The following is a 13,837-nucleotide window of genomic DNA, read 5'->3' as shown; positions in this document are numbered from 1 at the left end:
ATTCTACAATATAGTTCACAGAATAAATAGAGGCACACAGTTATAATTTCCACCACAGTCTGCTGTTGAGGGAGATTCAGTGTGAGGATGGGAGCTGGGAGTGTGTCTGGGTCCTGCAGTAACTGGAGCTGGAGGCCTCATGATGAACTCTACAGGGATTCCACCTGCCAAGATCTAACCAAGGCCTGAAGATCAAGGCTCTTGGTGGGAGAGTCATAGCAAGCCAAATGCAAGGAACAGCCAATGCTTTTAGTTCACTGCAGTCCCTGGGTGGGTGTGAGTCTACCTTCACCCAGGGGTGTAGGTGAGTCTGATCTACCACCTACAGGGAAAGAACTGCGTTGATGCAGGCCTTCCCCAACACTCAGTCCACTCCCTAGGAAGGCCTTAAGGCTGGATATGTCTGCCCCTTAACCTGATGTGAGTAACGAATACAACTTACAAGGTTACTATTATATCAGTTTCTTTCTTGATTTTGCCACAAAGGGATTCTGTCTGATAGACTAAGGAGGGAGAGACACAAATGGGGATTGGATTATATGCCCTAACTCAAGTAAGGAACATGACTTGTAAAGTCAAGGAAGAAGAAAACAACACTCTTACCAGATCCTTCACAGGGAAAATAAGCAGACACGAAGACTAGTCTGATCAGACAAAGTGGGAGCCTGGAGCCAGGATTCAAACTGCACTGAATGAGGGGCTCATGTACCGAGAAACTCTGGCCCGACTTTCACAGGGTCAGTATCCTGTCTATCTTGTTCCTCATTTTGCCAGGGCAGCACACAGCATTGGCCCTAAATGTGTGTGGGGGGGTAGGATCATGTGCCCCAAACATAGGCAGAACGAGGAGACTCTGAACCACTTGGCAGTAAATGGAGTGAAGGCCACAGCCAGTCTGTACTGGGTAACCCCAGGTCTCAGGAACAGGAAATGTCGAAAGTAAGAAAACACAGCTCCTGTCTTTAGCAAATAAGCATCAGGAAAAGACAGAACTGCTAACCACTGCGGGGTCTTTGGGCCAAAATCCTTAGCACTTTCTGTGATCAAATTGCTGATTGGCAGGTGATGGGGCATATCACAGGCTTCGGCTCCATGATCATCCTCATCTCATCTGAGATCTGGTTCATTCTGTTCATCTCAGGTGGTCATGGGCTTTACTGACACTATTCCAACTGTGCCCACTGCCCCATCAAGCAGTAAGATTTCTGGCGGACTTGGAGGCACTCTGGGCTGCTGAACCTCTGCGGAACACTTCTCCCGCCGCAGCAGCTTATTGTTCTCAAATAGACCTTCGTTGCAGGGTATTCCAAGAGAACCATCAGGGAAAGTCAGCAGGCCAAAACCTTCTATGATGCCATTTTTAAATTTCCCCTCAAAGGTCATGCTGTCATGCCGAATGAAGACTCCTCCTTGGCCATTAAACTTGCCCTGGGCAAACTCCCCCTCATACCTTGAACCATCTGAAAAGGTCAGTACTCCAAAGCCATTAAAGAGCCCATTCTCAAAATGACCCAGATAGGTGCCACCATCTGCAAACAGCAGTTGACCAAAACCATGCCTGCGGCCCTCCTTCCATTCGCCACGATATTCCTCCCCACTGGACTAGGTGAAAGAACCTTTTGTCAGGATCATGGTGACAGCTTACAGAAGAAAAAGATGAAATTTTTCCTAAAGGCTACATGAAACTTCCAGAGTGGTATCCCATCTTGTTCCAGGGAAACTAGTATAAGGTCCCTGGGTTTGCTCTCCAGCCCTGCAGGTTTCTTCTGTTCACACAGTTCTCTGCCGCCGAAGCCCCGCGTTGGGGTGCGACAGTAGTCCCGAAAGGCTGAGCCCCAGTCGGCTGGCAGCACGGGTGAGAGGGGGCTGCGAAAGAATGGTCAGCCAGGTAGGGACAGAGGAGCCAAGCAGATGACCTGGGCTGGGGAACGCGGTTTCATCCTGATGTCCTGACCCAAGGGCGGCTGCCTGGGGAGGGTACCAAGCCCAGCACTGGAGTTTAGACCACTCGGGAGAGCGAGCGTGCAGCACCGGGGTTAGCTAGCTGTCAGAGCATGAGGGGCTGCGTCTGGAGGGGATGACAGAACTGTGTGAACAGAAGGTAAACCTTTTTTTTTTTCCTTTTTTTTTATTTTATTATTGTCGTTCAAAACATTACATAGTTAGAGTTTTGAATAAAATCCTGAAGGCAGGTATATCATAAAATGCCTTTTCTGTAATAATCAAGCAATTTTTAAAACCTATAACATAGACCCCACTAGAAATCAGGAGAGGAGTGAAAGAAATCATTTACATAAAGAAAAAAATGGGGCCAGGTTAGGACAGAGGAGAGGGTTATCTTCCTGCTACGGCCAGTGCCCAGGAGATGCTTGACATACAGCACGTGTCTGATGCCACCTTTTGAATGAATACACAGAGAGAAGAGGAAGAATTGGCTGAATATTTTTGGAAGACAATCCCACCAATATTATTCATCATCTCTCAACAAGCTGAGGTTCAAAGCATCATAAAGTCTTTCTCTGGGATAGTATAGTTCTTTGAGAATGCTTTTTAATTTCGCTTATAGCCTAAATGGAAACAAAAAGGGTCAGTTACTATCTCTCAGTTTTTCTTAAAACAACTATTTCTCCACAATCTCTCCAGGATTTCATCCAAGAGGTGGTTTGATTGTATAATATATTATTCTACTCTCCAGGAAAAAAATTTGTGGAAATAAATACCCCTTACCAAGGGTTCCAATAATATTCCTCTGTATATTCAAATAAATGTCTCATACCCTCTTTTCTATCTGTCTCCCTTCCCTTTTCCTGTCCTTATTTTCCTTCAACATTTCGTTCATGTCAAGCATTTCTCTCCCTACATTGTAATAAAATATTCCCTATCTCCTCTGATTCTTTTATTTAAATATCATTCAGGTTTCTTTGATGTAATGGTTTAATTACTCTTTCTAGAAAAGGCTGTATCTAATCTTAATTTTTCTCCCTTTCTCATAATAGGATAATTACACATTTGGTAGCTTAATCAGTTAATTGTGCATGCTCAAAAAATGCTTTAATATTTTAAAGACACTGTTTTATTTAGTTGTTAGCAAAAGGGATTAATGTTTGGTTTTAGAGGATTTGTGAGTAGATTATTTTATAGCTTCCGCATACTGTTAGCAGCAACTGGGGTAAAACACGACTTCTATTTTTAATGAAGTGATGACTTCTTATATAGACTTTGGAAATACAAGAAAAATTGAATGGAGCGTATTTCTTAAAAATTTGTGTTTTTCCTGGCATTGGGGTATCATGGTTGTTTAATCGATTCCCAAATCAGTCACAACCTCTTTGTGGAAATGGTAGAAAGTGTATAGAACCCAGGGCATTCCTAGAAAAGGTCAGAGAACTTATTTGGGAACTGAATTTGTAAGGTTTCTCTGCTAAAAATTCATGATTGAACACCAGTGGATCTAGAAGTTAATTGATTTTTTTTCCCCTCACCATGGATAAAATATACTATCAAAAAAATTTAAAATGTATCCTTCCAACACTAATCTTGGATCATTGGGAAAGTTCCCAATGGAGAATGGACTTGAAAGGAACCAGTGGTTACTTGACCTCTGCTGTGGTTAGGTGTTTTTAAAAGTAAATTCAGGGCTAGGGAGATTGCTCAGCAGTAGAGCATGTGCACACTTGCCTTATATGTATAAGACTCTAGGTTTCATTCCCAACACTGAAATGATAGATAATAGATAGATAGGTAGATAGATAGATAGAGGTAAATTCATCTTATGAGTATCAGGTGGGTTAGATGACATCCTGTTACTTTTATAGCCCTGTTAAGGCTTTAAAAATCTGTCCCCTCCTTTTCTATCATCTGCTCATAGATGGTGAAGAGGAATGGGTCAGTTTCTGGATCCCTGTAAACCCTCCAGAACACAATAAAGGCAACTCTACCTGCCCCAAAGCACAGTCAGCCTTACTAAATGCTGCATACCCATTAGGGTAGTGTCTCTGACTTATCTGACTTGGTGCCTCTAGTGCTCAGCAAAGGACACACTATGACCAAGGATCATGTAACAAAACAAGCTGAAAACAAGACGGGGAGAAGCAAAGATGGGAGGAAATAAGGAAAAGAGAAGGAAATAAAGATGAAAGGATACAGGTGAGATAGAAAGAGGCAGAAATAAGGCAAAAGAAAGATTAAAAAGTGAAAAATCTGGTATGAAAGAAGTGCTTAAACTTAGAAATAAGATATACCTGGTTGCAATTTTCTTCATCTGAAAGCTGGGACTGAAACTATCTATTGTACAAGTTTTGAGTATGAGAAATCATTTCTCACAAAAGCCTACCTATGTCTCAGTTCATTTCCACGCTGGTCAGGGATGAGACTTTTGCTCCTTTAATTTATTTCTCCTCAATGAATCTGAGACTCCAATTGGGAAGCAGAAAGCATTTAATAATCTTCTGGCTATAAAAAAGGAGATTGTCCAAAGGAGATGTGTTAGGGCTAAGACAGTTTAGGGATAAAAATAAGCATCAAAAGGAGTTCAGATGACTGGTGGTTACAATTGGACCTGAATGGAGGGCCACAAGAGACTTTACAAATACACATCTCTCCAAGAGTCTCTTGTAGGAACAGTCCTTGCTCCAGAAAGGCAAAGTTTCAAAATTTCACCCTCTATTTCCACAGGAGTCTTCTTCTCCTCCATCTTGAATTTAAATCTCTCTGTCCTTGCGATACCTAAGGGGTTTTGCTTACTTCTTGGTTGTTTCATAGTTTCATATCTGCAGATTTGACTTCTGCTTGCTAGTGAGTAATTGCCTATAACTGTTGACTGGGAGAAACAGAAAATGTGTCAGGGTATCAGAACTGCAGTGGGCTGAGAGAAGCTGGGAAGAAATTGACACATTAATACTTTAAAATGTTTCCCTGTGTCTTATTTCTAGAAGCAGGCACATGGGAGATGCTCAAAGATAGCTATTCTTATTCACCAAAATAAGATGGACCTGGTGTTCAGTGAACTGATAATATATTAAGAGAATACTCAAATGCAAGAATAGCTATTAAAGTCAACTGCAAAGGTGAATGGATCGCTACTCAAAGATAGTTCCATTGTCAAGATTTATGGCATCACATGTGCACAAGAGCATATGAGAGTTCATCAGTTACATAACTGAGGTCTCCAGGTGGGCCTCACAGGAACGTTCAAAATGGTTTGAGAGAGCAAGGAAATGTGAATGGCTCAGAGGCCGATACTGCAGATACACAACTTGGGTTGTGCATCTTCAGAATCCATTGCCTCTGAAGATTATAAAGATAACCCAGTTTAGATAAATATAAAATACTGCCAAAGAAGACCTAGAATATATGGTATGGGTAATAACTACTGTAGCAATTCAAAGAAGTTAGCATTTCCAAACAAACTGGAATTTTCGGGAGAGATACTATATTAAATAATATGGATTAGATGCATTTATTTCAAAATCATATGTCAAGCATTATGGATAGAAAGTTAAATATGACATTGATTTTCTTCTGAAGGAACCCAAAGGCCAGTGTTGGATAGAAAAAATACACAAATAACTATAATAGATACACCTTATTTAATAAGCACAATTGAAGTATTACCATGTTGCTGTAAAGAATCCTAGAGGGGTGAATGATTAATTCTGTCATTTGTGTGTTAGAAAGATTTCTTTATCCATTAGAAGAGAGGAAGGAAAGGAAAGAACTGGTGAGGTACTGACTGAGCTTAGTCTATGACAATGGAAGGCTTTGGTGGAGCAAAACACCTTTGCTGAGCCCTGTGGTCTCTCTGTCCACTTGGGCAACTCCTTATAATAGCCACTTACAGCCTCTTGGACAAAGCTACGTCTGTAGCAGCTGCAAAAGGAAAATCCTAAACTTCTCTCAAATCAAAACCAAAAACAAGCTGCATATGGACACCTTAGAACCTACTTCTTATAGAATAAATACAAGTTCATTGGAAATATTCTTTAATTTATCAGGGAGATTAAATGCTATCTATAAAAACTCTATACCTTAGATTCTAACATGGTCATTTTTGTGTTTTCCTATCTTCTTATCAAGTCAACCAGGTGATCTTTATCACTAAAGGTGATCAAAAACCAAAAAGCCATATTGTAAAATGTCTTCACTTTCCTCCCACAATTTTTTATCTAAGTTCTTTCAGATACAGACATGGTTGCAGAGTACTGTTTTAGGACTTTATTCACTTTACAATCTTGTAGTAGTATCATACGTTACAAACCAGTACCCAAAAAAGTCTAAAACAAAAGAAACTCCCCTCCCACTACACACACACACACACACACACACACACACACATACACACACAGTTCAAATCTAAAAATAATATGTAACCACATATTCTCAAATAAAACTTAGATCAAATGCCCCAACATCCATAGGCATAAGAAATAAAAAATGAATAAAGATAGCTACAAAATAGTTCAGTGTACTAGACATTTTAATTTAAAACCATGAATCTGACAATAATGTCTCTCAGATTGAAGCAGAAAGAAATCCAGTATGAGACCAAAGCTAAGCTCCCTTGAGCATCCCATTATTTATAAGCAAAGAGACAAAGATCAAGAGAAATAATTGTTCATTGAGCTGAACACTAATTGGTCTCAATCAGTCAAGTTTTGCCTAGGGCAATGGAAATCACTTTGCCAACTATACTGAAGTAAAAATTGTTGCAGATAGTTTTTCTTGAGTTCTCTCATGTTACCACACCCTCCCTTCCCTTCAAATAAGAGCAAATCCACTTATAGACAGATCATCAATGGGCCAAGATTCTTGGTCTTTAGATGCACCATCAAATGTCTACTGTTGTGCAGTGGCTTCTGAAGAATGGCAATACAAATAAACCAGTTTCAGATGACACCCAGCATGGGACTGGCACTCATGGCCCCAGGTTTCAGGACCCCCAAAACCAAATCACCCCTGCAGCACCAATCAGATTATCACTAGGCCAGACTCTAAGCTAATCTCAGGTCTCAGGCTCCAGGTCTTCCCCAGATTTCTGACCAGTCCAGAGACAGGTGAGCCCATACAGCACCAGTTTCTAGCCCTTCCCCCGAACCTGGTTGGCACCTGTGTCCTCCAGCACCAGGACAGCATTCACAGATACAGACTCCAGTGCTTCATGGCCTCAAGCCAAAGCCATTCATGGAGGCACCAAGTTCAGGCAGACCCCAGGTCTAGGCCTGCTCAAGCAGAACCAGGGTCTTATCTTTCTCCCACAGACCCAAACTCTATACCACTTCTGAGTCTGCTGGAGCACCTAAGCCTTAGTCCTCAGGGACCTAGTCTTCAGTATCCCTAACACCACATACTTAGTTTCCAACCAAAGAATATAGAGTGGTGATGGCCTATAAGAGACTCGCTTCACCTTTAATGACACACATAAATTTAAAGTGAAAGTTCAGAAAAAAATATATTCTATGTAAATGGAAACAAAAACAGGCATGGGTATCTCATGGAAGTTAGACTTTATAAAATGAATGGGCAACTTCATCAAGAGAATGTAACAATTGTAAATAATATATACAGCCAACTTTAAAGTATCTAAATATATGAAACAAATGTTAAAAGATCTGAAGGAAGAGATAGGTCATAATATAATAATAGCAAGAGACTTCAGTGACCCATTTTTAGCAATGGGCAGATTGTTCAAAGGAAAATCCAATAAGAAAACATCAGCTATAAACTGTTCTGTATATCAAGTAGAAAAAAAAAAAACGTATATACAGAACATCTCATCCAACAGCAACAAAATACAAATTCTTCTAAAGCAAACACGGAGATTCTTCAGGAGACATTATATGTTAGGTTACAAAACAAAGTCTTAACAAATATAAGAAGATTTAAATTATGTAAAGCATCTTTTATGATCACAATAGTTGGTGTTTTAGTTGGCTAAGCTTCACTGTGACTAGAACACCCAACAAGAATAACTTGAGGGAAAAAAAATTATTTGGGCTCATGGTTTCAAAAGGTCAGTCCAAGGTCAGCTGACTGCATAGCTCTGGGCCCAGGATGAGGCAGAACATCACGGTGGAAATGTGTAATGAGGGAAAATAGCACAGGACATGGCAACCAGGAAGCAGAGAGTTCTACTCACCAGAAAGAGAATATATATTCCCAGTGACCTACTTTTTCCAAATACACCCTATTTGTCTACAGTTACAACCCGGTTAATTTGTATGAAAAGGATTAATCCACCAATTATGTTACAACTCTCAGAAACTATTCAGTTCATCTCTGAATATTCTTGCATTGTCTCACACATGAGCTTTGGAAGGATACCTAATATCAAAATCATAGCATTCCGGTCCCCAAAAAACTCACGTCCATGTCATAGTACAAAATAAATTTAGTCAGTTTCCTAGAGTCCTCATAGTTTTAAGAGTTCCAGAATTGCCCCAAAGTCCAAGTCCAAAATATTATCTGAGACTCAAGACAAACTATTGTATGGTTTCCCCTGTAAATATCAAAAGAAAGTTTTCAAGAGAAGCATCAGAAAGACCAAAATACAAGATGGACTCTTCTAGGGTTCAAGACTAAGTATAAGGAGGCATTGCACCATCTATGTGGTCTAGTTTGAGGAAATGTAAAGACATCAGTGAAACCAAAGATTGACTTGGCACACACACTAACAAAAAAGGGCTGTGCCCCCAGGAGAAACATGGAGGAGGATGAAGTTGAAAGTGATGGATTTGGGATTAGAACTGGGAGTTGAGGCTAGCTGGCCTGGGTTTAGATTAAAGAATTCTGTCCTTATTTTCTGCTTCAATAGCCATACCTCAAGCCTCTTCAAGTGTCACCATTTATGTTGACACTTAGAGAATATACCAAATATAAAATGATACAAAGTAAACATTTCCATTCCACAAGGGAAAAATAGGGGCATGAAAAAGGATAGGGCAAAATCCAGCTAGGGAAATAGGTCCTGTAGCTCCAAGTCCAGCATCTGGAGCGCATGACATCATAATGCTCTTTGCACAGGGCTGGCAGACCTCTGTCTCTACAGCCTTGCAGTTTGCAGGCCATGTAGTTTCTTGTTTGGCTTGTCTTCACTTGCTTCCTTCAGCTTTCCTAACAAATGTTCCATATTACTGACATCTCTTAATCTCAGGGGTCTCCACCACAGCTTTGATTTCCTTCTCATATTTTATGCATCACCTTCACTAGGGATCTGCCTGCAGGGATCCCACTGATGCTATACTTTGCTTGGCCTCCCAGGCCTTCCTTATTAATCTCAGTGAAAATCTCGAAGACCTCCAAACTCCAGCATCATACGCTCCTGCATAGCAGTACCACATGGTTGATACCAAGGTCTACTGACATATTAAGCAGTAGCTAATACCACCCAATTAATCCAAGCCTCCTGGGATCATGACTATGCAGCCTCTGAGTGCCTAGTTGGATAAGCATGATGAAAAAAACTTCCTAGGACTTTCTGTGTATGTAGGATACATGCATGGTTTCTTCTCAAATGATTTTTTTTACTTCTACTCCCTTAAACCTGAGATGTGTATGGCCTTGCCAATTCTTGAGATGCCCTCAAACTATAATTTTTATTGTTTCTGGCTAAAGTAATTAGCAGTTCTTTAGTGGCTATCCTCTCTTTAACAAGCATAACACACTTACACACTTAGTCCCAGTTTTACTCACACTGTTCTGGCCAAACTACAACCTTCTCAGATCTTTTTTTCTTTTGCTTTCTACCCCTGATTATTACAGTTAACTTTGCCTAAAAGTTTCCATACCACTGCCTGAATGCTGTTATGCCTTGAAATTTCCTTCACCAGTTTAATTAGTCCATCGCTTTTAAATTCAGTCTCTCAGAAATTCTCAGAACTTGGGAAAAATGTAGACAGATTCTTTACCAGACTGTAACATGAATGGTCAATTTTCAATAGAGTCCTCCTGTCATAAATCCAGTCTTTATGGTACACAGTCCTATTGGCATTCTGGTCTTCTAAATTCACACTAGAATTTCCCGTTAAATTCTGCTTACAACTTTCTAGAGATTTTCCAGCTTATATCTGTGAACTTTTCAAATTTGCTTACTCTACAAACTAGTTCCAAAGGCTTTTGCTTTTGAATCACGTGTTCAAGTTAGTCGCAGCAATGACCCTGCTTCTTGGTATTACTTTTAATTTAGTCAGCTTTGTATCAGTGTGACCAAAAGACCAAACAAGGACGACTTAAAGGAAGGAAAGTTCATTTTGTCTCATTGTTTCAGGGGTCTCAACCCATGGCCATCTGACTCCCTAACTCTGGACATGCAGTGGGGAAGAACATCACAGCAGAAGGATGTGTCAGAGGAAAGCAGCTCAGAGAGTGGCAACCAGGAAGCAAAGAGAACTCTGCTCACCATGGAGAAGACATACACCCCCAAAAGCACACCTCCAGTGACCAACTTCTGCCATTCACATCCCACCTGCCTATGGTTACCACCCAATTAATCCATATCAGTGGATTAATCCACTGATTAGTTGACAACTCTCATAATCTAATCATTTCATCTATGACTATTCTTACATTTTTCTCACACAGGAATTTTGGGTGATACTTCATATCTAAACCATAACAGCATGAAACTAGAAATCAATTAACAGGAAGAATTCAGGAAAGGTTGAATACACATGGAAGTCATGCAACGATGCTTATGAAAAACCAAGGTAACAAAAATAAATTAAAATAGTAATTAAAAAAATACACTGAGACAAACAAAAATGGACACATAATGTTCCAAAACATGCAGGATATGGCCAAAGCAATTCTAGGATGGAGGTTCATGTAATAAATAACTAATTTAAAGTTAACTCAAAATGGATCAAGGACCTTGATATCAAATGAGAGACTCTGCGTCTGATAGAAGAAAAAGTTGGCTCCGATCTACATATTGTGGGGTCGGGCTCCAAATTCCTTAATAGGACACCCATAGCACAAAAGTTAATAACAAGAATCAACAAATGGGACTTACTTAAACTAAAAAGTTCTTTCTCAGCAAGAGAAACAATAAGAGAGGTAAATAGGGAGCCTACATCCTGGCAACAAATTTTTACTCCTCACACTTCAGATAGAGCCCTAATATCCAGAGTATACAAAGAACTCAAAAAATTAGACAATAAGATAACAAATAACCCAATCAACAAATGGGCCAAGGACCTGAACAGACACTTCTCAGAGGAGGATATACAATCAATCAACAAGTACATGAAAAAATGCTCACCATCTCTAGCAGTCAGAGAAAAGCAAATCAAAACCACTCTAAGATACCATCTCACTCCAGTAAGATTGGCAGCCACTATGAAGTCAGACAACAACAAGTGCTGGCGAGGATGTGGGGAAAAGGGTACTCTTCTACATTGCTGGTGGGACTGCAAATTGGTGCAGCCAATTTGGAAAGCAGTATGGAGATTCCTGGGAAAGCTGGGAATGGAACCACCATTTGACCCAGCTATTGCCCTTCTCGGACTATTCCCTGAAGACCTTAAATAGCATACTACAGGGATACTGCCACATGGATGTTCATAGCAGCACAATTCACAATAGCTAGACTGTGGAACCAACCCAGATGCCCTTCAATAGATGAATGGATAAAAAAATGTGGCATTTATACACCATGGAATATTGCACAGCACTAAAAAATGACAAAATCATGGAATTTGCAGGGAAATGGATGGCACTAGAGCAGATTATGCTTAGTGAAGCTAGCCAATCACTAAAAAACAAATACCAAATGTCTTCTTTGATATAATGAGAGCAACTATGAACAGAGCATGGAGGAAGAGCAGGAAGAAAAGATTAACATTAAACAGAGACATGAGATGGGAGGGAAAGGGAGAGAAAAGGGAAATTGCATGGAAATGAAGGGAGACCCTCATTGCTATACAAAATTACATATAAGAGGTTGTGAGGGGAATGGGAAAATTAACAAGGAGAGAAATGAATTACAGTAGATGAGGTAGAGAGAGAAGATGTGAGGGAAGGGGAGGGGGGATAGTAGGGGATAGGAAAGGTAGCAGAATACAACAGTTACTTATAGGGCATTATGTAAAATTTTGGATGTGTAACTGACGGACATGATTCTGCAATCTGCATTTGGGGTAAAAATTGGGAGTTCATAACCCACTTCAATCTAATGTATGAAATATGATATGTCAAGAGCTTTGTAATGTTGTGAACAACCAATAAAAAAAATTAAAAAAATTTAAAAAAAAGAGAAAAAAATCTCAAAAACTCATATTACAAATCAACTAAAATATGAGAACAAACAAAACCCCAAACCAGTAAAAGGAAGGAAATAATAGAGATCAGAATAGAGATAAATAAACTAGAGCCTAATAATAATAATAATAATAATAATAAAAACAATAGAAAAGAAATAACAAATCTGATTTGGTTCTCTAAAATGATAAATGAAATTGAATACCCTTTCACCAGACTGAGAAAAACAAAGAAAAACCTCTAAAATAAAATTTGAAAAGAAAGAGGAAGAATTTTACAAAATTTACAAAAAAGGAAAGGATCATAAGAGACTATGATGAGCAATGCCCCCCTAAGGTGGATAACTGAAGAAAAATGTATAAATTCCTAGATATATATAGTCTACCAAGCCTCAATAATGAAGAGGAAAAAAATCTGACAAAACCAATTACAATTAAAAACACTGACTCAACAATGAAAGAAGAAGAAAAAAAAACTTCTCATTAAAGAAAATCTCAAGAGCTGATGGCTTCACTGCTGACTTCCACCAAACACTTAAAAAACAAATACCAAAATTTCTCAAACTATTCCAAAAAAATTGAAGGGGAGAAAACAATTCCAAACTCATTTTATAAGATCAGTGTTACTCTGATAATAAAGCTAGATGAGGAAACAACAATATCTGCCAATATCCATGATGAACATAGATGTGAAAATCCTCAACAAAATATTAGCAGATTGGATTCAAATTTAAAAAAAAAATCAAAAGAATTGTTCATTTTGTTAAAGTAAGATATATCCCAAGAAGCAAAGATGTTTCAATATGAATAAACCATAAGCGTAATATACCACATTAACAAAAACAATATGATTATCTCAACAGATGCAGAAAGAGAATTTGACAACATCTGTATCTTTTTGTAATAACAACTCTCAACACTTTAAGTATTAAGTATGAAAAAATGTGCCTCAACACAACACAGGGTATGTATGAAATACACAGCTAACATAATCAACTGTGTAGAGTTCAAAGCTTTTCCTCTAAGATTATGACAACAGACAGGGATCCCTAGTCTTGCTACATTTATAAGTTATACTACTGGAATCCTTATCTAAAACAATAAATCAAATGAGAGAAATAAGCATCCAAACTGGAAAGGAAAATGTAAGTTGTTCCTATCTGCAGGTAACCTTATCTTCTATATGGAAAACCCTAAAAATTTCACCAAACCCAAATTAGAAATAATTTAAAAATTCAATAATTGCAAGACACAAAATTAGCAAAGACTACTAGTGTTTTTATAGCCTGGAAACAAAGTATCCCAAACAAACAAAAAAATCATGTTATAACAACTTCAAAACTATAATGTTTTAGTCAGCTTTTTCACTGATGTGATTGAAAGACTTAGGTGGCACAACTGTAGCAGGGGAAAGGTTTATTTGGGGGCTCACAGTTTCAGAGATCTCAATCCATAGTCAGCAGACTTTACTCCTTGGGGCTCAAGGTAAGGCTGAACATCATGGCAGAAGAGTGTGGCAGAGGGAAACAGCTCACATGTTGATCAATGGTGAAGGCGATCCCCCACTCACTGTCTTGACAGGGTCA

The 13,837-nt window shown here is 39.1% G+C and overlaps 1 pseudogene; it reads right to left on the bottom strand.

Annotated features, from left to right (window-relative positions):
• Positions 1-1,189: 1,189 nt before the first annotated feature.
• Positions 1,190-1,632, bottom strand: LOC113179728 (MORN repeat-containing protein 4 pseudogene; annotated as a pseudogene).
• Positions 1,633-13,837: the final 12,205 nt, after the last annotated feature.

Source organism: Urocitellus parryii, chromosome 1, assembly GCF_045843805.1.
Source record: "Urocitellus parryii isolate mUroPar1 chromosome 1, mUroPar1.hap1, whole genome shotgun sequence".
Lineage (NCBI taxonomy): Eukaryota > Metazoa > Chordata > Mammalia > Rodentia > Sciuridae > Urocitellus > Urocitellus parryii.
Note: the sequence above shows the minus strand (reverse complement) of the source record. Positions and strands in the feature narration are given on the sequence as shown.